General features: G+C 43.4%; 1 long non-coding RNA gene across 1 annotated transcript; it reads left to right on the top strand.

Annotated features, from left to right (window-relative positions):
- Positions 1-254: 254 nt before the first annotated feature.
- On the top strand, positions 255-22,962 carry LOC115029989 (uncharacterized). The gene is made up of 2 exons (XR_003835578.1): positions 255-530; positions 22,640-22,962. It is a non-coding gene; the product is annotated as an uncharacterized LOC115029989 (long non-coding RNA).
- The last annotated feature ends 1,271 nt before the right edge of the window (positions 22,963-24,233 follow it).

The following is a 24,233-nucleotide window of genomic DNA, read 5'->3' as shown; positions in this document are numbered from 1 at the left end:
GGACATAAACAGTGAGCAGAGCAGAAGTCTTGTTTGAGACTTCTTTAGTGGCCCCCGCCCATTCTTGTAAGTACAAATGAGTCTATTAAGACCCTGAGAGTGCCTGGTTGACGCATTCCCCTTCAAGGTTCATGGAGAAAGCCTTTGTGGGCCAAGTTCTAAAGTCCCCTCCTGCCCTCCCCACCCGCCCATGCCTGCCAAAGGCATCTAAAACACACTGCAGCGTGCTCTTCTTTCATTGGCAAGGAAGCAAGTCCAACACTCTGCTTTCCCGTTTCATTAAGGTTGGAGATCATCCAGGATAGGATCCAAAGAGATCTTTTGAAGGAGTGGAACTGGACTGGGGGGGAGAGGGTTGGTGTCACACACACACACACACACACACACACACCACTTCCTTTCTCCTTAGCCTGCTTCGCTCTCTGAAAAGAACAAGCTTTCACTGTGGATTTCTTCAGTGAGGCCTCCGCCAGGACTTGGCTCTGCCTGGAATGAGGCTATACCCGGAAGAACCAGCGCAATGGCTCAAGGTCAGATAAATTATCCGGGACAGAACCGGCAGAAGGAGGTGGCACCAAGATCGCTAGGAGAGAAGGGACAAGAAGATAAGGGACAAGGAAGGGACAAGGAAAATAGAAGTATGTGTTAAATGGAAGCCAGGAGAAAAAAAAAAGTTGAACCTGTTTACCCCCTTAGCGCCATTACCACCGCACCACCACCACACCCCCTTCTCCCCCACACACCTTCACAGAAACACATTCTTTGTGTTTCCTCCCATTCTCTGTTCCTCAAGGCCTTTCTGTAAATAAACAATGAGGCCAGGGGCCTGCCGGCAGCCCGGCAGCCCGCTGTTCACTCTTACGTGCCCCAGCGAATGCTGATGCCTGTCTTTCCTTCACGGCTTGCACAGTCCTTTGCCATGTGTAATCTCCCCCAACTCTGACATCTCACACTTACAAAGTCCTGAGAGCCCCTGTCAGTCTCATCCTCAGAGAGGGGCACTGGGGGCCCTATAGCCACACCCTACCAGTTCTTAGTTTTACAATGAGACGGTTCAATTACCACTCAAAAATAAATAAAACAGATCACATATGGCCCATCATGGTAAACATGTCTTTAATCCTCAGCACTCAGGAGGTAGATGCAGGTAGATCTCTATGAGATCAAGGCCAGCCCTGTCATATATATATATATAAAACCTTTTTAAACTTTTAAGCAACACACAATAAGTGTATATATTTATGGAATACAATTTACACTGTGGAATGATTACATAAGGCTAATCAATAGACTCATGATCTCACAACACCTTGACTGTGCTGACCCCTCAGGATTCCTGTGGAATGGGAGTGAGAGCATACAGGAGAAAGGCTGATTCTGTCAGGACAATCAGCAGCGGATATGGAAATGGAAGATCTGGTGGTGTCGCAATGACCTAAATCCTAGCTACAGGGCCAGCAGTACTTGATCCACAACTATATCACTTTTTTGCCACTGTCCTCAACTGTTATATCAAATCATTTCCCTCTCCCCATGCCACTTTAAAATAGTTCGGAGTCTACTGTCAGTTACTCGAGTTTAGTTCAGACCAGTTCTGATGCTCCATCTGATATCTTGCTTTAGCGAACGCCCTCAGACTTCCCACAGAGCTGAGTCTTGCTGTGAAGGAGGATGAAGCAGATAGATTCCAGCAGCGTCTCCTCTCTCCTCTCCTCTCTGAGGCTCTCCTGGTCAGTCAGAAGGGACCAAAGAGGACACAGAGGTTAAACAGTTCTTAAACACAGACCACACACAAACACACCACACACACACAAACATATACCACACACATACACACATACCACACACACACACACCACAGACACACACATACACACACCATACACACATACCATACACACACACATATACACACACCACACACACACATACACACACATACCACATACATACACACATACTACACACACACACACCACAGACACACACATACACACACCATACACACATACCATACATACACACACACATACACACACACACATACACACACCACACACACATACACACACACACACACGCACACAGCTCTTGCTCCTCTTGTTCACCTCACAGGCCGTGTCGTGGGATAGCCCTTTGGTCAGAGAGTGGCACTGTAAGTGGGAGCCAGCAAGCTGACCCAAGTCCAGTACTTTCCTCCGTGTCTGCTGGCACATAGAAAGGTTTGAGCATCCTGCCTACAAAGTCATAGAAGGTACCCAACCATCACCAGCCCTTCTTCTAGTCCAGACTGCTGCTTCTGTCCTAGAATGGGGCCAACATCAGGACCATTGCCCCAGGCAGAGGTTCCACCAAGAAACAATACAATAGTGTTTCCTCTAAGGTACTCTCCATTCTGCCTTGACCTGAAGGATGGAAAGGGAGCCTTTACCTTCGCCCTCAAACTTAGGACTTTGGGGACCCCCCTCCCCTCAGGCTCATCCAGCTCACTTCCTGAGATACACGCTGGCCAGTTGTATTCACGCTAGCTCAGTGTATGCCGCATCGATTGAAGAGCATCTGGCAGTTCCCGGAAACACAGCATGCTTGCTGCTTTTCATAGCACCTGGGAGCCTAGGAAACGCCCACGTTGAGGAATCCCATCTCTTGGGTTTAAATCCAGAGCTGGTCCTTACTATCTGTGTAACCTTGGTTAAGTGACTTAACGGCTCTGTCAGCACTGTTACTTGTAAATTGGTGGGGGTTGTAGTACATACTTCACAGAGTTAGAAAATAGAAAAAATAAAAAAGTAAAAACAAAAGAAAGTAACAAAAACTCAACCTTGCATCTGGTACGATAACAAGTAGTCACTGCAAGTTCCAAGAGGACACGGCTTGAAGCGTAGAAGCAATACTCATAGATCTCAACGCCGTTTTAATTAGCAGTTCCCTGATGGTCAGGAATGCTGAAACTTTTCAGGTACCTATTGGCAATCTGTACTATTTCCTCTGAGAAACATCTATTCAATTCACTATTGATTGGATGAGTAAGCTTGGGGGAGATTGTATTTAAATGTTGGAGTTGTGTACATAGATTCTGGATATTGATCTCCTGTCAGATGTATAGCTGGCAAGGATGTTCTTTTCCGTTACGTAGGCAGTATTTTTAGTCTAATAGTTTTCTGTGCTGTGTGGACACTTCCTGTGCTGTTGGAATTCCTTCCAGGGAGTCCATGCCTATATCTTGCAATGGTTTGCTCCTGCTTTCCTCTGGCAATTTCAGTTGCAGGTTTGTCCAGGTATATTGAAAGAGAACCTCAATTGAGAAAATGCCCCTACCAGATTGACCTGTGGGGCATTTTCTTAATTAACAAATGATGTGGGAGGGACCAGCCCACTGTGGGTTGTGCCTGCCCTGAGCAGATGGTCCTGGGTTGTCTAAGAAAGCAGTTGTACACACAAGCTAGTAGGAGCAAGCCAGTAAGCAGCATTCCTCCATCCATTCAGTCCCAGTTCTTGCTTCCAGCTGCCTGCCTTGAGCTCCTGCCCTGAGTTCCTCCAGTGTTGGACTGTGACCCAAGAGTTGTATAAATCCTTTCCTCCCCAAATCGCTTTGGTAATGGTTTTTTATCACAGCAATAGAAACCCTAAGACAAGGTCTTACACCCTAAAGTGATTTTTTTTTAATGCATGATGTCAGATATGTATGTATCTGGCTTCATTTCTTGATAAGTGATACTAGGTTTACCAGCATCATTTGGCATTTTCTTCCCAGAGTATATTTCATATTTTCAACACCTTTGTTGAAAATTATGTGGTTGTATCTATATGGTCTTGTTTCTGGGCCTCCTGTTCTCTTCCACTCCTACATGTCTGCTTTGTGTCATGTCATGCTGTTTTGTCACTATGGCTATGGCTCTACAGTGTAGTTTGAGATCAGATATTATGGTGACAGCCTCAGCATCTTTTTTTTTTTTTTTTAGCTTATGGTTGTTTTGACTGATGTGGGTAGTGTTTCTTTATGAATTTTATGTGGTTTTTTCCTAGTTCAGTGAAAAATATCATTGGAAATTTGATGGGGATTTCATTTGCATATACATCACTTGTGGAGACACACACAATCATTTTCACAATGTTAACTGTGCCAATGCATGAAGGGAAGTCTTTTGATTTTGGTGTCTTCTTCAATTTCTTTCTTCAGAGTTTTTAAATTCCCTTTGTGGGAGTGTTTCGCCTCCTTGATTATGTTTATTCCTACATATTTTTGAAGCTATCATGAACGGTTTTCTTTTTCTCATTTGTTTTTTGGCAAGTGCATTATTGGGATGTAGAAGTGATACACGTTTTATTTATCACACTTGTATCCCGCCACTTTCCCACAGTGTGCAGCAGATCTAAGAGGTTTTCACTGGAGTCTTTAGAGTCATTTCATTCAAGTGTAGACTGTTTAACATTGTGTCCTTTGAAATAGGGATAATTTGACTTCTTCTTTTCCTGTTTATATCTCTCTTGTTTTTTCCTCTTGTCTTATTGTTCTAGCTCAATGGTCCTCACCCTTCCTAACACTGTGATCCTTCCATACAGTTCCTCATGTTGTAGCGACCCCAACCATAACAATTTTCCTTGCTACTTCATAACTATAATGTTGCTACTGTTATAAATCATAATATAAATACCTGCATTTTCTGATGGTCTTAGGAGACAGGGTCATTCAACCACAAAGAGGGTCTTGACACACAAATTAAGAACAATTGCTCTAGCCCCACAGTTGAGCACCTATTGAGTAAGAGAGATGATTGGCACCCACAACGCCTTCTGGACTGGAGAGGAACACTTTCCAGCTTAGAAAAGTATTGTCTATAGTATTGTCTATAGGTTTTTTTTCTTTGTATCTTTTAACATGAGAAGATATGTTCCTTCTATTTCTAATTTCTTCAGAATTTTATCAAGAAAGGGTGTTGGGCTTTATCGGAAGCATGTTCTGTACTTTTGAGACAATTGTGTGATTTTTGTCTTTAAGCCTATTTACATTCTCTGTTTTATACTTATTAACTTGTATGTATTGAAGCATCTTTGCATCTCTGAAATGAAACTAACTTGAACATGGTGTTGTGATCTTACTAATCCATTCCTGAATTCAACTTGCAGATACTTTAATGAGAATTTTTGTCCCCGTGTTTCATAGGTGACATCAGTCTCTAGCTTTATTTTTATAATCTATCAAGTCTTAGTATCATGATTCTGTCTCCATAACATGAATTGGTATTATTTCTTCCCTTTCCACTTTATAGAAAAATTTAAGGGATGTTGGTGTTAGTTCTTCTAGAGGGTGTAGGGAAATGGCTCGGTGGGTAAGTGTTATAACACAAGCATAAGGACCTGAATTTTAACCCCTAGCAACCATGTAAAAGAGGGGTGAATACATGTGCCTGTGTCTCCAGCTTTGGAAGGCAGGGACAGGTAGCTGCCAGGAGCTTGCTGTCTAGACAGCCTAGCAGAATTAGCAAGCTTCAAGCTCAGCTCTGTGAGAAACTCTGTCTCAAGGAAACAGGTGGGGAGTAATAGAATGAGAGGCCTTGTCTTCCTTGACTTCCGCATGTGCACAGGTGCACACACTGCAAATGCACACACATGCACCAACGCCCAGAACAATACCTCACACACTTACATTCCACACATATTACCACACCGCACACACATACATCACAGCATATACCACACACTCACATGCCACCATCACCACATATTACCACAGAGAGAGAGAGAGAAGAGAGAGAGAGAGATTTGGTAGAGTTCAGCAATAAGCCCACTTAGCTGTAGGTTTTTCTTTGTTGAGGGACTCTTAGTCACTGCTTCAATACCATTGATTGTTATGGCTCTGTTCATTGCTATCCTGGATTTAGTTCGGTAAGTTATATGCCTAAGAATTTATCCATTTCTTCCAGATTTTTATTTTTGGAACTTAAGTTTTCAAAATAGCCAATAATAATCCTCTGTGTTTTTCTGGCAACTGTAATTCCTCCATTCCATCAGTAATTTGTGTGTATGGGTGTTTTGCCTCTCTCTCTCTCTCTCTCTCTCTCTCTCTCTCTCTCTCTCTGTGTGTGTGTGTGTGTGTGTGTGTTTGTGTGTGTGTGTGTGTGTGTGTGTGTGTACCTTATATGTCCATTAACATGAGGACAGACGAGGGTGTCACAGATCCCTTGGAACTACAGTTACAGATGATCATGAGCTACCATGTTGGTCCTGAGAATTGAACCCGGATCCTCTAGAAGAGCAGTCAGTGTCCTTAACCACTGAGCCATCTGTCCAATCCCATCACTAATCTAAGGCTATTCTGTCTTTCTTGGTGTTTGGTTTTGGTTTTGTTTGTTTGTCCCAGTTAGATGGTTATAGAATGTTAGATTGCCTAGGGAGTTGTCAATTTTGTTTACATTTTCAACGAACCAGCTCTTTGATTGAGTATATGTATTATTTTTATATTTTTAATGATTTATTTTACGTATATGAGTGTTTTGCCTCCATGTATCTCTGTGCACCGCAGAGATGTGCCCCAGGAGGCTAGGAGAGGGTACTGGCTCTCCTGGGACTGGAGCTACAGGTGACTGTGATCATCCTTCCATGTCATGGAGGTGCTGGGAAACCAGATCCTCTGAAAAAGTGCAACCCGGGGTCCCACACACTGAGCCATCTTTTTTCTTTTCTTTTCTTTCTTTCTTTCTCTTTCTTTCTTTCTTTTGCCTCAATTTCTTAACTTCTGTCTCTGACTTTGACTTGTTCTTATGTTTCTAAGACCTAGAACTTCATTATCAGCTCTTTTCCATATGATTTGTTAACATAAGCATCATCACCACAGATGTCCTTCTTAAAACTGCCTTAGCAGCCGGGCGTGGTGGCGCATGCCTTTAATCCCAGCACTTGGGAAGCAGAGGCAGGCAGATTTCTGAGTTCAAGGCCAGCCTGGTCTACAAAGTGAGTTCCAGGACAGCCAAGGCTATACAGAGAAAAAAACAAAACAAAACAAAACAAAACAAAACAAAACAAAACACCCTGCCTTAGCAGTATCCCAAAGGTTACATCTATTTGCTCTTGATTGAAGGATTTTTTTTTTTAATTTCCTGAATACATTTCTTCAATGTATATTGTCTCCGTCTCCGACCAGCAGAGACAAGAACGACACGGACACCAAGGCGGGTTCATGCAGCAGCTTCTTTCCTTGTGGCCTTTTCTCTCTTACTGCTCTCTTCCCCAGCAGCTTCTTCCCCTACTCCTTCTTGCAGCTTTACTTACAACCTCTTCCACTTAAGGCAAGGGCTACAACAACCCTCCAATACTCAAGCCGACTGACCTCATCTCACTCCGCCCCACCTCATCCAATCAGAAATCACACACACTCCAGGCACGAGCTCAGGTAGGTCACCGATAGGCTGACAGGTCCGGACAAGGAACAGTCCAGCCTCGCAGGCAGCCCACGCATGCAGCCTCACTGCGCATGCTTGGGCTAGGCAGTAACCATGTGGGGTTCACGGGGCCTGGCAATCTAGGCCCATGCGGCCACACCCGCTTCCCACAGTCTATGTAATCATTCAAAAGTGAATTATTCCATTTGTATTGCTTCTGTAATTTTCCTTGCTGTTGATGTCTAGTTTCACTTCAGTAGAATTTGTTAAGATACAAAAATTAATTTGATTCTTTTGTATTTGTTAAGGCTTGTTTTGTCAGACTGGAGAGATGGCTCAGTGGTTCAGGTCACTTGTTGCTCTTGCAGAGGACCTGGTTCAGTTCCCAGCACCCACATCATGGTTAACAACATCCATTACTCCAGCCCTAAAAGATACAATGCCCTCGCTGGGCGTGGTGGCCCACGCCTTTAATCCCAGCACTCAGGAGGCAGAGGCAGGCGGATTTCTGAGTTCGAGGCCAGCCTGGTCTACAAAGTGAGTTCCAGGACAGCCAGGGCTATACAGAGAAACTCTGTCTCGAAAAACCAAAAAAAAAAAAAAAAAAAAAAAAAAAAAAAAAAAAATTCCAATGCCCTCTTCGGACCCATGGCACCGGACATACATGTGTCACCCATATATGCATGCACACAAACATTCATACATATAAAAATAAAATAAATACACCTTTTTTTAAAAGTTGCTTAGTCATGTAAAAGGTGACCTATTTTAGAAATAATTCTGTGGTCTTTTAAGAAGAATATGTATTCTGCATCTGTTGGATGGAATATTATGTATATATCTGGTAAGTTCATTTGGTCTATGACATAGTTTGATTTCTGCAGTTTGTTTGTTGATTTTTAGTTTGGGGGACCTACCTAAAGATGAGAGTGGAACACGGCAGCTATGCAATATCAGTATCTAGCTGAATAATAACATTAGTGTTTGTCTATGATGTTGAGAATATATATATATATATATATATGTATATATATATTCTTGATGAGTTATTTCCTATATTGCTATATACTGGCCTTCTTTATCTCCTCTGATTTTTGGTTTGAGATGTCAGAATAGCTATGGCAGCTTCTTTTGGGCTTCTGTTTGCTTGATAAATTGATAAATCTCAGTCTGTGGGTGTCATTTTACCATTGGATGAGTGTATAGCTGGACCTTATATGTGAGGTTTTAAAGTTCTCATTGTACATTCTCCATACATGGTACTGTTACATAAGGACGTCTTTATACAAGTATATATCACACATGAGCAGTCCCCTCACGCATCCTACCTTCTTATCTCTCATATCTCCTACTCCCATCAGTCTCCTTTGTCCCTCCAGACAGCTTGGCTCTTATTTGATGTCATGTATGCAGACACCATTCCACATATCTATATAAAATCTGGGAACCACATTTCAGAGAAAGCATATTTGTCATTCTGGGACTACTTAATGTAATTATCCCCATCTGCATCCATCTTCCTATAATAGCATAACATGTTCTTCTTTGTGGCTGGAAAAATCCCACTGTGTATATAACCACATGCTTTACCCATGCCTCTGTTTTTAATACCTAGATTAGTTTCATAACTTGCCCATTGGGAACAGTGCTGTGGTGAGCATTAATCATCTTGTGCTATGTTGACCTGACGTTCCCTGGGCAAATACCCAGAAGTGACATTCCTGTGTTGTGTGGAGGGCTTGGGGGCCAAGATGGGGACCACCACACTGCTTTTCATAGTGGCTGGACTAGGGTCCTGGTGTGTAAGCCTTTGAGCACACCCTCACCAGCATTTGCTGTAATCTACCTTCTCCATGACCACCATTGTGACTAGGGTAGGAGAAGACTCTCAGTGTGGTTTAATTTGCATGTCTCTGACGGCTAATGAGGCTGAACACTCTTTCGTGCTTATTAATCATTTGTGTCTCATCTTTTGAGAAACACTTATTCATGTCATATCCCACTTATTGATTGGGTTGTTTGGTTTCTTCAGCTTGTTATGTGTTTCGTGTATTCTAGATTAATCCTCTATCAGCTATGCAGAGAGATTTCCCCACATTGTGTAGGCTCTCTCTTCACTTGATTAGAATTTCCTTTGTTTGTTTGCCAATGGTTGCCATTATTTCCTGAACAACTGAAGTTCTATTCAGAAAGCCTGCCTGTGCCTGTATCTTGAAGTGTTTCTCTGCCTTTTTCCTCTGATGGTTCTAAGGTCCCAGCCTTTACATTATATATCTTGCCAGGTTAATTCAATCAGCTAGTCTGAATGTTTTCACTAGTGAGTGAAAGACATTTATATTTAAGGTATTTATGTATATATTTGATGTCTATGTGTCCATGTATGTATGTGTACATACAGTGTCTGTGTCGGCTGAACAGACATTTTAAAAACATTATGAACATTATTGTTGTGTCTGGCCAGCAACTAGATAGCTTGAGCTATCCAATGAGAGATATCACACTCCATAATGAGTCTGTTCCCAGGTGTCCAGGGCAGGGTCGTCTTTCTCTATACACTTCAACCCCTAGGCCAAGCCTCTCAGCTTATCAGTGGCTGCTCCTGTCTACACAATGTCTACAAATGTCTCCCTAGACTACCTCTCATCCTGGGGCTTTGGCAGGTTGAATCCATGTTCTCTATCTTACGGTTATTCCCTGCTATCCTGTTCTAGGGGTAATTCAATTTTAGCCGATAGAGCTACTGCCAGCAACTCTCTGTTCCGACGCGTTCCCGCCGCCTCTGCCTCTAGACTAGCCTCAGCAGGGGCTGATCGTAGTCTACCCCGCTCCAGTTTGCTTGTCTCATAGCCACCCGCACCTCCCATATTCCAATAACCTTCTAGCTGAGTGTTCTCATCTTGGCAAACTCTCTGGCCCAGCCCCCACCCCACCCTCCACCCCTCCGCAAATGCCTCCACCCTACTCGCTAATTTCCCTTGGCCCGGTCACTGCCATGTCGGCCCCATGCAATAAGCACCCACCTCGCAGTTAGATATCACAATACCCGGTAACCCGGTAAAATCAAAACTCTTGATCAATTAACCAGTCAGATTTATGTAACAAGAAATAAATCTCAATTCACAAGATGCTCACACAATAATTTCAGGGCCAATTGATAATGATACAACCTGCCCACCTAGATCAGACAAGTTATCCCAATTATTCTATCCTTATAAGATATTCATAACTACCTGTGGCTATTTAAAACCACACCGGATCATCAGGATCTACTTCCTGTCCGTCGGGCCTCCTTCTCCTGAGACGCTCTCAGTCTCTGCAGCTCTTAGCTCCGCCTCCCTCTCCCTGTCCAATCACCGGCCTCCTGCTGCACTCATATTTAAATAGATCGGACAGGGAACATCCTGCCACAGGGTGGTCCCCAGCCACAGCCCTCTTCACTGTGCAGCCTTTCCACCAGAGGAGTCTCTTAGTAAGACTGGGTTTGAGACTCTTGAGGGCTGTGGCATGTGGGATAGGACCACCAGCCTCTTCTTTACCAGGGGCTGAAGGCTTACCTTTTGGATTCTGCTTGTCTTCCTAACTCCAGAGAGCCACGTGATAGGCGCCGCACTCACGTTGGCTCTTCCTTTCTGTACTGTACTCCTCTGTCTCTGCACTCAACCTCCCTGTCACTTCTGAGGATTCCCAAACCCTTTCTCTCTATCTTTGGAAGATTCTGGTTTCTTCTTATCCTGAAACTTCTTCACTGAGTCACAAAGAAACAATGTCTAGGCCACCATCTTACCCCAGGTCCGTCCGCACTGACTACATTTATTCTTTCTGTCTGCTTGTAAGTAAGAACAAAGTTACTCACAGTGGTCAGAGTTCTAATGTTAAACTAATTCATAATGCTTGCATAACTGGTGTGGCAGAAATGAAGACACTCTAAAGAGATGCTTGTGTCTTAGCCTGACTAGCAAACTGTTGAAACAATGGAGCCCAAAGGAATCGGACTTTCCACAAGACTCTCGTGCTATGAGAAGAAACAGCCACCAGTCTGAGGAGAAGCCTGTGTCTCAAAAAGAGATTTCACACAGTTCTAACAACCTGTCAGACCAGCTTACGGAATAAGCCTGAATCCCAGACAACGATCGTAGATGGAGTGTGGGGCACATCTTGATCAGGAATACTTGGCTCTGCATATTTGGCTCTGCATATTCTCGGCCCTCTATTTAAACTCTGACCTCAGCCCGGGAGCTAGAAGCTAGATGTGAGGGCACTACTGGCTCTCTTTGCCCCTCCTCCCAATATGGCCACATGAATAAATCTTTTTCTGCTTTCCATTTTTCATTTGGCTCTCTTAATTGACTTATCAAAGAGTGGTGGACAGGCCTGACTTGGAGCACAAGTTGTGACTCCCAACTTTGATAACACTTGGAATGTATTCAACTGGATCATAATGCATTATATTTAGTATAGTGCTAGATTTGCTTTAATACTTTGTTGTGTATAAATGTTTGCATCTATCTCTTTCTATGGATGTACCTCTCTACAAAATTGACTTATAATTTTTCCTTTCTCTACTGTCCCTGGAAGTCTTCACTGTTAAGATTGTGTGAACTTGCCGGGCATGGTGGCGCACGCCTTTAATCCCAGCACTTGGGAGGCAGAGGCAGGCAGATTTCTGATATAGAGAAACCCTGTCTCGAAAAAAAAAAAAAAAGATTATGTGAACTTATACACAAAACTGGAGAATATTCTTTGGGTTTTTAATATATAATATGAGATAATTTATGTGAGATAAAAGGTTGATCTTGGAATTTTTGGAAAAACTTCAGGAAAACATCTGGACCAGATATTTCACTTGTGGATGGAGTTTCAGCTTCCAGTTTTAAACTACAAAGCTGAACAATCCAATGTAGTGGTTTCAACCTTCCTAATGCCGATACTCTTTAATAGGCACCTCATGGAACCATACCTCATGGTGTGGTGAACCACAGCCATATTATTTTTGTTGTCACTTTATAACTGTAATTTTGCTAATGTTATGAATTATAATGTTAATATCAGATCTGTGGGATATCTGATATGTGACCCCTGTGAAAGGGTCACTTGATTCCCAGAGGGCTGCGACCCACAGATTGAGAACCACTGGTCTATGTTATCATCAGATGGCTCTGTTTCTTCCTGAGATGATTTTAATGCAACTTTCTTAGAAATTTGTCTTGTTGCCCGGCGGTGGTGGCACACACCTTTAATCCCGGCACTTGGGAGGCAGAGGCAGGCAGATTTCTGAGTTCAAGGACAGCCTGGTCTACAGACTGAGGACAACCAGGGCTACACAGAGAAACCCTGTCTCAAAAAAACCAGAAGAAGGAGAAGAAGAAGGAGGAGGAGGAGGAATTTGTCTTATTTAAGTTTTCATGTGCATGATAATAAAATTTTTTCATAATCTACTTTTTCTTTATTAGCTATAATTAGAAAACTTCTATTGCCTTCATATTTTCATCCTTTCATTTGAATCTTTGAGCATCCTTTTGTTGCTTTGTGTGTGAACCCATGTTTGGTGGAAATTTCCTGAGGCACAGGAAAAATGTTCCTGTAGTGTGAGAGCTTGTGTGTGTGGCGTCCATGAAATACCTGTGGTCAGTGCAACCAGGAAGGATCTCTTAATAAGTCCTTGGCTTGATGTGTATGACACGCCATCGTGATGTGTATGACATGCCATAGTGATGCCATTGTTTTATAGCCTAACTTAGGAAGAAGGAAAGAAAGGAAGGAAGAAAGGAAGGAAGGAAGAGAGAGAGAGAGAGAAAGAGAGAGAGAAAGAGAGAAAGAAAGAGAGAGAGAAAGAAAGAGAGAGAGAGAAAGAAAGAAAGAAAGAAAGAAAGAAAGAAAGAAAGAAAGAAAGAAAGAGAGAGAAAGAGGAGGAAGAGGAGGAAGAGGAGGAGGAGGAGGGAGGGAGGGAAAGAAGGGGCCGCAAGACAGCATGGAGTTCTGCTATGATCAAATCACATTTACCATAAAGAAACTTGAAGAATTTATTATTTTTGTTACCTATAATCAAGAATTTTATATTTATGTGTACCCAGGACTGCATTAATCATGTTGCCCAGAATATCAAGAAATGAAGTGTTTCTTATTTTAAAAAAACAAAAACAAAAACAAAAAAACAAAAAAAAAAAACCATTTTCCAGGCCTCTACGGTTAAACCATTTGAAAACCTGAAAACATTCATGGTAGAAATTTCTCAGTGTCCCCTGGCTTGCTGTTCATTGTAACTTTGGCTTTCTTCATGGCAAGCATTGACATTCTCTCTTGTGATTTATCCTTTTCTCTAATACAGCAAAACTTAAGGAACCACCTAGACGTGCTAGGGCGGTACAACTATCCCGAATAAAGTGGTCACACAGGATTTTTTTAAAATTCTTGGTTTGAGGTGTTTCAGAATGTAAGGACTAGGTATCTGGATATTGTGATGCACACCTGTGACCTAGCATAGTTAGAAAGAGCGAGACCATCACTGGCTACCAAGTCAGAGGCCTGGAGGCTTGTGGGGGAGAGGCTGCATAAGAGCTTCCTCAAACAAACAAAAAGGAACGTGAATTTACATCACAAATTACTGGGATGTCCAATTATGGTAATAAATATTATGAGGTTTTCAGTTTTGTTTTGTTTCCATGTTTGCAGAGCTAACGTTGAGACAGGCATCTTTTCTAGTTAGATTTCATGTTAAAAGGGTGATGTTCTTCTCTTAGCACATTAATAGACTCCAATCCTTTGTCTTCTGACTCTAGAGTAGAAATGACTGTTTGAAAGCATGTTGGTGGGCCAGTGAGACAGCTCAGTGGACGAAGGCACTTGCCTTCAAACCTGATAATCTGAGTTCCATCCCCAAGACACACACAGTCATAGGCACACACACACACACAGTCACACATGCACACTCACACACACATACTCACACACTCACACTCTATAAATGATAGATAAACAAAGAAATAAATGTAATTTTTTTTTTTTAGACAGGTTCTCTTGTAGTCCTGACTGTCCTGGATCTCACTCTGCAAACTCTAGCTTCAAACTCACAAAGACCCACCAGCCCAAAGCCTACACAGGACATAACTTTGGATATAACATAAAATACACTATAGATCAGTGATTTTTCAACCTTCTTAATGCTGCAATCCTTTAATACAGTTCCTTATGTTGTGGGGACTCCAACCATGAAATTATTCCATTGCTACTTCATAACTGTAATTTTGCCTCTGTAGTGAATCATAATGTAAATATCTGTGATTTACAATGCTCTTAGGCAATCCTATGAAAGGGTAGTTTGACCCACCAAGGGGTCACAACCCACAAGTTGAGAACCACTGATCTAAGTGGTAAGACAATTTTCCTGGCTAGGGTCTTAGTCATCCTCCAACGCTTACCCTGATCAGTGATATTCACGACCATTTAGATTTCTAGAAGCAATTTGGATGGGAGGAGTGTCAGATTGTTTTCTGTCACTGTGATAAAACACTATGACCAAAAGTAACTTGGAGAGGAAACGATTTGATTTACATATCCCAGTTTGTAGTCCATTGAGGAAAGCCAAGGCAGGAACGGAAGCAAAAACCAGGTTTACTGGCTTGCTCAGCCTGCTGTCTTTATATGCGACTACCACCTGCCCAGGCATGATACCCACTGTGTGAGCTGAGCCTTCCCACATCAATCATCAATCAAGAGAATGTTCCATAGGCTTGCCGGCAGGCTAGTCTGACAAGAGATATTTTCTCAGTTGAGGTGCCCTCTTCTCAGATGACTCTAGCTTGTGTCAACTTGGGGGAAAAAAATCCTAAGCAGCACAAAGGAGACCTGGACTAAATAAACGCATTATTTCAAGGTGTAATGAGTAGGTTATTACTGAGCCACAGTTGCAATTATAGCATGCAATGAACTGATTTCCCGAGTGTGGCTAACCAGAACAGTCTAGAAAACACTATGCTAGTCAGTTCATTTGTTACTCTGACAAATACTAGAGAAAAAGCCTTGAGGAAGAGTTTATTTTGGTTCAGTGTCAACACTCTCAACCCACAGTCAACACAGCCTGCCGTTTGGTGCCTGAGGGAAGTCAGAAGCATCATAATGACAGGCGCATGCGCAGAGGCTCCTCACCCACCACGGTGACTCAGCTTCACCACCCAGAGGAAGGGGCTGGAGATGAAACATCTCTTTCAGAAATAAGCCCCCCGGGACCTATTGCCTTCTTCCAGAGCTTCTGCTGCCTCCCAGACAGTAACACCAGCCAAAGACCACGCCTCCAACACAAGAGACTTTGCATGAGTATGTTTCATAGTTAAGTCACAACAAATACCCACGCAAGTCATTTCAAAACATTGTAATATCTTAGACTATTCAGAGAGCCTCGAATATCAGATTAAGACCCCAGTGTTAGGTCTCAAACCCAAGACAAACAGCTAAGATACCTATTAACTTATCAAATCCGACTCTGGCCACCAGGTTCTCCCAGCATGCCTCAGTGCTTATCTGTTACAGAGTCCTCCTGCCCTCTACCCTGAACTCTCCAGCCCAGGCGCTGTGCTGCCCTTACTTTCCCCGAGCTCCTTCGTCCCCTGTAGAACTCCCCATTTTTGCTACCCAATTTTTAGCCAGACTCTTGGCCTAGGCCACCCATGTTGGTCTGCAGCTCCTGTCTTGCCCTCCTTTCCTGTCTCGTTTCCTCACTTGGCCCTCCTCAGTCTGGCTGTGCTCACTCTGGACTCTCCCAGATGTCCCTGCCTCTGCCTATGCTATCCCTCATATCTATAATAAACCTTCTCCTCCACCGTACCTAGGAGAACCATGACCTCCATTTTATTTCTTTTTTTTTAATAAAATAAGTGTTTATTCATCTTAAAAATAAAAGGTTTTTTAATTTTTTTTACATTATAAAAGGGTGTGGAAAAATTTTACTGCATAGTTAGTTGTGAATAACTTGGTAAAAGGGAAATAACCTCTTAGTGTCATAAAAATAAATTCAGTTTTCAGGACACCAAACATGTGTTGGAAACCCCCCCAGGGGTCCCCAAACACTTCCATAAGCAATTTAAAGAATATTTTTGTGGTTGAAAATGAGTATTGTGTCTCAAGGACTATAAGGTCTGTTTACAGAAATACAAACGGGGGAATATTTTGAGAGTTTTTCGATGTTAGAAGTTGTTTATGAGCATGGTTTATGAGTAGAGTTCATTTCAAATTTACCTTAACAATAACTTAATTGTTGAATCATAATAGCAGTTGTCTTTTGACTTCTGACACAAAGGTTATTAGGATAATATCTGAGCTAAATTTTTGGATCATCAAGTTACATATTGTAAACATTGGCTTCATTAGTGAAAAGCCCTTTTCGTTTTGTTTTGTTTTGTTTGTTTATTTTTTGAGGCAGGGTTTCTCTGTGTAGCCCTGGCTGTCCTGGAACTCATTCTGTAGACCAGGCTGGCCTCGAACTCAGAAATCCACCTGTCTCTGCCTCCTGAGGGCTGGGATTAAAGGCGTGCGCCACCACCGCCCGGCGAAAAGCCCTTTTCTTTATCAATACAGCTGTTCTGACCAACTGCTCTCCCGAAAATTGATGTTTCCAAAAACTCTGCCCAACAACAGAGAGAAGGAAGTCACTAAGTACGCCGTCCAGTCCCTTCGCAGCAAGGTAGCAATTGCTCGCTAGCTATCGTCAGTAGTCCTATTACTTACGTAGTCATAAAAGGTGTATTATAGTGTGGTGTACGTAACTGGTGGCCTGCCGTTAAAGCCTGTCTCTAAGGAATAGTAAATTGAATTCGCTTTGTGAAACTTTTTAACTGGAGGTTTCACAATTACGTTAAAAGTTCTATTTCTTATTTAATCGCCTTTGTGTTATCGTGGGGTTCTGCTAAAAGTCCTCTGAAATGTCTCTTCACCTCAGTGAAGTAAAGTCACTGAGTGAAGAATGCCACAGAAGAGACTAAAACTATTGAGAGAGATAAAAAAGTAATTGATTTTTGCAGGTAGAAATAACACGTTGTATGATAAAACATTAAAAGGAAACCAAGGAGTTAAATACACAATATGAGTGCTCACGTAGGGAGTTCTTTCTTTCTTTTTTTTTTTTTTATTCAATCTACACTTCTAAATATGAGGTGACAGCTTGAGAAAGATCGATACCAACATAAGACACTAGGAAAGCGTCCTAAGTGTATCTGAAGACGTTGAAGCTCTGGCCCCACCAGGACCTTATGGTTAGGTCGTGATGACTCTCAGCCGTTTTTTCTGCTGGGTATGTTTGCTGCTTTGGGGGAAAGGCAAGAAACTGAAAACCTGGGCTCTGCTTGGGAGAGGACAGTCACACAGACTGGGCTATGGTTTGCTTCACGGAGCTGAAACGACAAGGATTCAAAGCTGTCAATATCCCGATGAACGGCACACAAACTCCTAAGCCTAACACTGGCCCTGTTTTCTACTGAACTGGAAGCTGCCAGAGAGAGGGGAGCTAGCGGCTGGCCAGGAGGATGCTAAATACAGGAGTTCAGAAAGACCCCCATGCTGAGGAAACACAGATCAGAGTTCAGAACCTCCCAGGAGGAGGAGTGAACACAGAGTGTTCAGCTAAAGAGACTCAGAAGTGGAATTGGCTGCATCAGTTCCAAGGACTCAGGAGTGGGATAAAGACAGGGAGCTTTGGCAAGCCTTGACTAGACCTGCATTGTTTACCAGAAGAGAGGGTGAGAGTTGGGGCATAATGATACACCCGTGTAATCCTGGTACTCAAGAGGGAAAGACAGTGAGTTCAAAGCCAGCCTGAGCTACATAGGGAGACACTGTCTCAAAAAGGAGGGGGGGGGCATCCAGGAGGACCCTGTAACAGATAGGCACTGAGGCATGCTGGGAGAACCTGGTGGCATCTTAGCTGTTTGTCCTGGGTTTGAGACCTAACATTGAGATCTTTGGGACTCTGAGTAGCTTTTAGAAACTGCAGTGTTTTGAAATGACGTTAACAAAATTCTCTTTCCCTCCATTCTCTTGAAAAGAGAAGTGTATATAACAGAATTAAATCTGCAAGAGATTTCAGTGCTAGAAGGAATTGCTCAGTTCTAGCACTGATTTATCTCCGTCACTTACTATTGGACAGATAATTTGTTAGGTACTTTATCTGTAGCTCATTGTATCTTTGCAATTACTCTATGGAGTGGCAGTAGTTAACATTCCCAATTTAAAGATGGGAATACTGAGGCTTGCAACTATCAAGACCCTTGATGAATGTTTTGTCCACACAAGCGGTAGAGCAAATTTAAATCTAGTTCGGCTTAACCCCAGGTCTCGTTCTCTCTGTGTGTCATCTCTTCTCTGTCTCTCCTCCCTTCTTTCCACCCCCCCTTCCTCTCTCGTTTCCACACTGGCATCAATCCCGTGACCCCCCCCCCCCGCCTCAGCCTTCTAAGAGCTAGGGTCTGTGCTATTACACTGACCTCCAGAATAACCCTTTTTTACTTTTATTTATTTATTTGTGTGCACAGGAAGTTAGAAGACACCTGGGGGGGGGCTCTCTTTCCACTGCGTAGATTGTGGGGGTAAAATTCAGGTGATCAGACTTGGCAGTAGGAGCCTTTACCTGATGAGCCACCCTGCCTGGCCCAAAATATATTTACATGTGAATTTCGAGAGGGTTGCCAGATCCTCTGGGAGGTTCAGTTCTCTTTCAGTGTAGACTGGTCGGTTCCTGTGAAAGCCTGTTTTTTTTTTTTGTTTGTTTGTTTTGTTTTGTTTTTTTGAGTAGCCTCAAACATTCAAGAAAACCTTTGCCCAGGAGAGACATGGAATGACTCTCGGGGTCCCTCCATCCTCTATTTGCCTTCGTGTTCAGAAACCTAGGCCTACCCCTCCCCTCCCTTCCCCTCCCCTCCCCTCCCCTCCCCTCCCCTCCCCTCCCCTCCCCTCCCCTCCCCTCCCCTCCTCTCTGGTTGGATGGTGCAGAGTTAATATGGGAATACTGACCTGTCTGCATCAATTCCAAAGGCTCATTTTCCTGTCCAGAAAGGGTGGACTGGGAGCTTCTGGGAAAGGGTTATTTACCCATCAATTTAAAAAAAAAAAAAAAAGGCAGCATAGGAAGGAGATGGACTACTTCCTCTGATGGAGTGTGTGTCTCCTTGGGTCAGAAAACAGTGGCAGCCGTCTCCTAATTTGGAAGAACACTAACATAAGTACAGTCCAATGCTATGAGGATGGTGGAAGGAAATGAAAACAGGGAATTGGGAACTCAGGCACTGTTATTGCTGTGACTCCAGGCAAGTTTTAGCCTCTGCTTGTTCACTTGTTTTGATGTTTGGTGGTGGAGGTGGTAGTGATGGTTGTGGTTAATAGCAGGGGAGTCCTCTCTGGACCATTGTATCTGTCTCTTCTCTGAACATCGTGGCTGTCAAAAACATTTCACCCAGTGTTCAACCTAGATATGTAATGGAAATACACAGGGAGTCCTCAAAAGCATCCAACATTGAGCCTTCAGCTCAGAACTAAGTAGGAACCTGAGGAGGTGCCCTGAGAGGCATCGGTACCTTTCAGACTTTACAGAGCGACTCTGATACGCAGTCAAAGTTGAGGACCACCGGTGGCAGGAGCCCTGTAGGGGGCATCCTCTCACTGGCAGAAGGGGACATAGTCAGGAGGACAGGAGACAACAGGATTGCATGTAAGGACTGTTCTGAGTTTGGGAACAGTCCCTTCCTACTAACGACAGGATTTGTTGAGGCCACAGTTCCCAGTAGCTTCCGGGACACTCTAGAAAGAACCTGGAAATTATTGCTGATCTCCTTTTGCCAGATGAAGGGCTGCATTTCCATAGTACTTTTGGACTCTGAGGAAGATATGATTTGTTCCCATTTTCTGAGTGCCAGCCTTTTAGCTTAGGGATAAAGTAAGACTCATACATTTAAGAAGAAGAAAAAAAAAAAAAAAGATCAGCCATCATCAGAGAATCTTCCTCCTAAGGAGATGGAAACAAACACAGAAACCCACAACTGGATAATTGTTCGGAGAGTGAGGGACCTTGGAACACTCGGTCCTAAACAGCACCCAGATTCCTCCCCTCAGAGCTCAGGGGACTCTGTGGAAGAAGAGGCAGAAAGATTGCAAGAGCCAGTGGGGGTGGAGGACCCCAAGGAGACAGTGCCTTCCAGACACAGCAGGACCGATGCACCCAAGAACTCACCAAGACCCTGGAGCACGCATTGGGCTCGCACAGGCCTGAGCCAGATGGGGTCCCAGGAGAGGAGGAAGTGGACATAATCTCCCATCCCTAAACGAGAAGCTTTCTCCAACTGACAACCACTTGCAAAGGAAAAGCTAGTTTTCTCCAGTGAAATCTCACTGGGTGTACAAACCACACTAAAGGGCAGGCCCCATGCCCAGCTATAGATGCCCAACACAAAATGATCTCACTGGTATTGTAGGAGAGTTTTTGTCTTGTCATGCCTTGCTTGGGTATTTTTTTCTTAACCTTACTGGTCTTTTGCTTGTATATCATGGTTTCTGATTTTGTGGGTTTTCTGTGTGTGTGTGTGTGTGTGTGTGTCTGCTTTTCATGTTTTGTCTTTGAGTTGTTTTGTTTGTTGTTTTCTTTTTCTCTGTGTTGTTGTTTTATTCTGTTTGTTTTGTTTTGTCTTGTCTTATTGGCCTGTTTATTTTCTAATGACGGGGGGGGGGGGGCGGAGGGGGAGAGAGAGAGAGAGAGAAGAGAGGTGGGAAAGTGGGGAGGAACGGGGAGGTGATGAGGGAGGGGAACTGTAACGAATATATTGAGAGAAAAAAATATATTTTAAATTTTAAAAAGACTCATAAATTTAAAAAGCAAATGAATTTGCTTTCTTCAATAAATCAAAATTTTTCGCAGAACAAAATGGTATAGACATTTTTTTTGAGCAAGTTTTAATCTCAGGACCTTCATTTTACCACCTGTTTGTAAAGAAAAAAAAGCAAAAAACAAACAAGCAAACAAGCAGTACAGGAGCTGGGCATGGTAGTCCGACCCTGCATTTGCAAGGAGGTGGAAGGAGGAAGATCAGGTGTTCAGTGTTATCCTTGGCTACAGAGTGAGTTTGCAAATAACCTGGGGCTGGATGAGACTTGTCTCAAAAATAAAAGCAAAGGAACAAAGATGCTAGAAGACTCATTTGAACAACTCAATCCCCTTGTTCTTCAAGCATAAAAGGAGCCATTCCTCCATGTTAAATCTCATGTGTGTGTGTGTGTCTGTCTGTCTGTAACTATATCTGTCTGTCTGTAACTGTATCTATCTGTGTGTCTATGAGTGTGTGTCTGTCTGCTTGTGTATGTGTGTATATACATGTATGAACGAACATGTACATGTGGAAGGCAGAGGTCAATATTAGATGTCTTCTTAATTGCTCTCTGCCTTTTTTTTTTTAATTGAGACGGGGTTTCTAGCTGAACCCAGAGTCCACTAATTTGGCTGAAGTGCTCCAAGGATCCTTTGACTTTGCTTCCCCAGCACTGGAATCCCAGACATGTGCTGTGCTACCATGACCATCTCTTTCAGGGGTATGGAGAACCTGAGTTCTCGCCCTCATTCATGCCCCACAAGCACTTCAGCTGAGCTATCTTCCCAGGCCCTCCTCATGTTAAATGTTTTATAAAGATTTGTGTGTGTGTGTGTGTGTGTGTGTGTGTGTGTGTGTGGGTAGGCATGCCACATGTGTGCAGGTATCCACAGAGCTGGAAAGATGTCCGATCCCCTGGAGCTGGTGTTACAAGTAGTTGAGCCAACCAACAGAGGTACTGGGGATCAACCTCAGGTCTTCTGCAAGAATAGCTCTTAACTGCTGAGCCACCCAGCCTGGCCCCTTGTGTAAATAATCTTAAAGACTGCATTGCTTCTCCTAGCAGGCAGATAATCATAATGTGAAATGCATACACTTATATCCCTCAGTAGCCCCCTGTTGTTGATCGGATCCTCACAGCCCTTGGATACACCAACACCAAGTGAAGCTGCCACGGGCAGCTTAGAAGAGCTGGCCTGAGTGATGCCTGCTGAAAAACAGCTCTTTCTTTCAACTCCCCAGCTATTGAGAAGCAGGGTCTCATGGGAGACTCCAAGAAATGTCAAGAGCAGGAAGGCACGCCAGGCAGAAAGCCACTGACCAACCCGGGGCAGGTTGAGCTAGTCACCCCACCTCACCCAATCTTATTTTCTTCTTTTATAAAGTTTACATTTGGATCTCATGGTTTTCAAACCTCAATTACAGTTCTGTGCACCTCTTGGAAGAAAGTGTTCTTCACACAGTCATTACCATGAATAGATCCAGAAGGGACAAAATGCCGACTGCAACCTTGAGAGACCAGCCAACAGTGTACCGGAATACAGCCGAGGGTAGAGTTTGCCAAGTAGCCCATGCTTGCCCCATTCGGGCCAGCATGCCCTATGGAAAGAAGGAGGCTCTGCTCAGCTCCCCACATCTGTTGCCAGAAGGACAAAACTTACAATTTTTAAAGAAAGAAAAAAACGGCATCTGTGTGTTTTATATATGTCTGCTCTGTTTGCCCTGACAATAAATTTTTCTTAAACTATTTTGTGTTGGATGTGCTGGCAAACCCTTATAATACCATCTCTTAAGAAGCAGAGGGCTTCAAATTTGAATCCAGCCTGGTCTATGAAAAGAATTTCAAACCAGCCATGGCTATAAAGTCAATTCCTATCTCAAAAAAAAAAAAAATCTGTGTACCAAATAAAATACATCTGTCAGACTTAGAGTTTATAGCCCCCTGATACAAAGGATGCTGTTATTAAAGTTTATTCTTATAATTCAGCATCTCAGACAGACCAGTCATTGACTACCTCTTCAACATTGTGTAAACTGGACAAAGTGCAGAGACTGAGAGACTTTGGAGCGCCCAGCCTTAAATGGGATGGATCCATCAAAGTCCTCCCCTCAAGCCAGAGGGGAGACCAGGGAAACCAGATCTTCCTGACACAACAGGGCGGGATGAGTGTATGAACTGACTGGCTGCACACACAAGGCCTGTACAGGTTCAAGGCAGATAGGTCCTAGCACTGAGAAGGAAGTGGACATGGGCTCCCACTCCTAAGCAAGAAGCTATCTGCAGTTGATATCCTCTGGCTAAAAAAAAAGTCAGTTTTTCCCAATGAAGTGTCAACATGTGTATTAACCACACTCCAGGGCAGGCCCATGCCCAAGAATAGAACCAACTCATAACAACACAGTGGTACTTCTTTGTAGACTTTTTGTTTCATCTTGCTTTGCTTGGGCTTTTTTTTTTTTTTTTTTTTTTTTTTTTTTTTTTTTTTTTGTCTTATGGGTCTTTCACTTGTTTATTTTGATTTCCATTTTCTGTGGGAGAGGTATTGCTTGCTTGCTTGCTTGCTTTTTTGGTCTTTCTGACTTTTTTAATTGGATATTTTCTTTATTTACATTTCAAATGTTTTCCCTTTTCCAGATCTCCCCTTCGGAAACCCCCTATCCCATCCCCCCCCCTCTCCTGCCTCTACGAGGGTGCTCCCCCACCCACCCACCCGCTCCTGCCTTGGCATTCCCCTACACAGGGGCATTGAACACTCTCAGGCCCAAGGGCCTCTCCTCCCTCTGATGTCCAACAAGGCCATCCTCTGCCACATATGCGGCCAGCACCATGGGTCCCTCCGTGTGTACTCTTTGATTGGTGGTCCAGTCCTCAGGAGCTCTGGGGGAGAGGGGTCTGGCCTGTTGCCACTGTTGCTCCTTCTATAGGGCTGCAAAACCCCTCAGCTCCTTCAGTCCCTTCTCCAACTCCTCTATCTGGGACCCCATGCTCAGTCCAATAGGTATTTCTTTCTTTTTTGTT

The sequence above is a fragment of the Mus caroli genome, unplaced genomic scaffold (assembly GCF_978045245.1).
Source record: "Mus caroli unplaced genomic scaffold, Mus_caroli_1 scaffold_20, whole genome shotgun sequence".
In the NCBI taxonomy this organism is placed as follows: Eukaryota; Metazoa; Chordata; class Mammalia; order Rodentia; family Muridae; genus Mus; species Mus caroli.
Note: the sequence above shows the minus strand (reverse complement) of the source record. Positions and strands in the feature narration are given on the sequence as shown.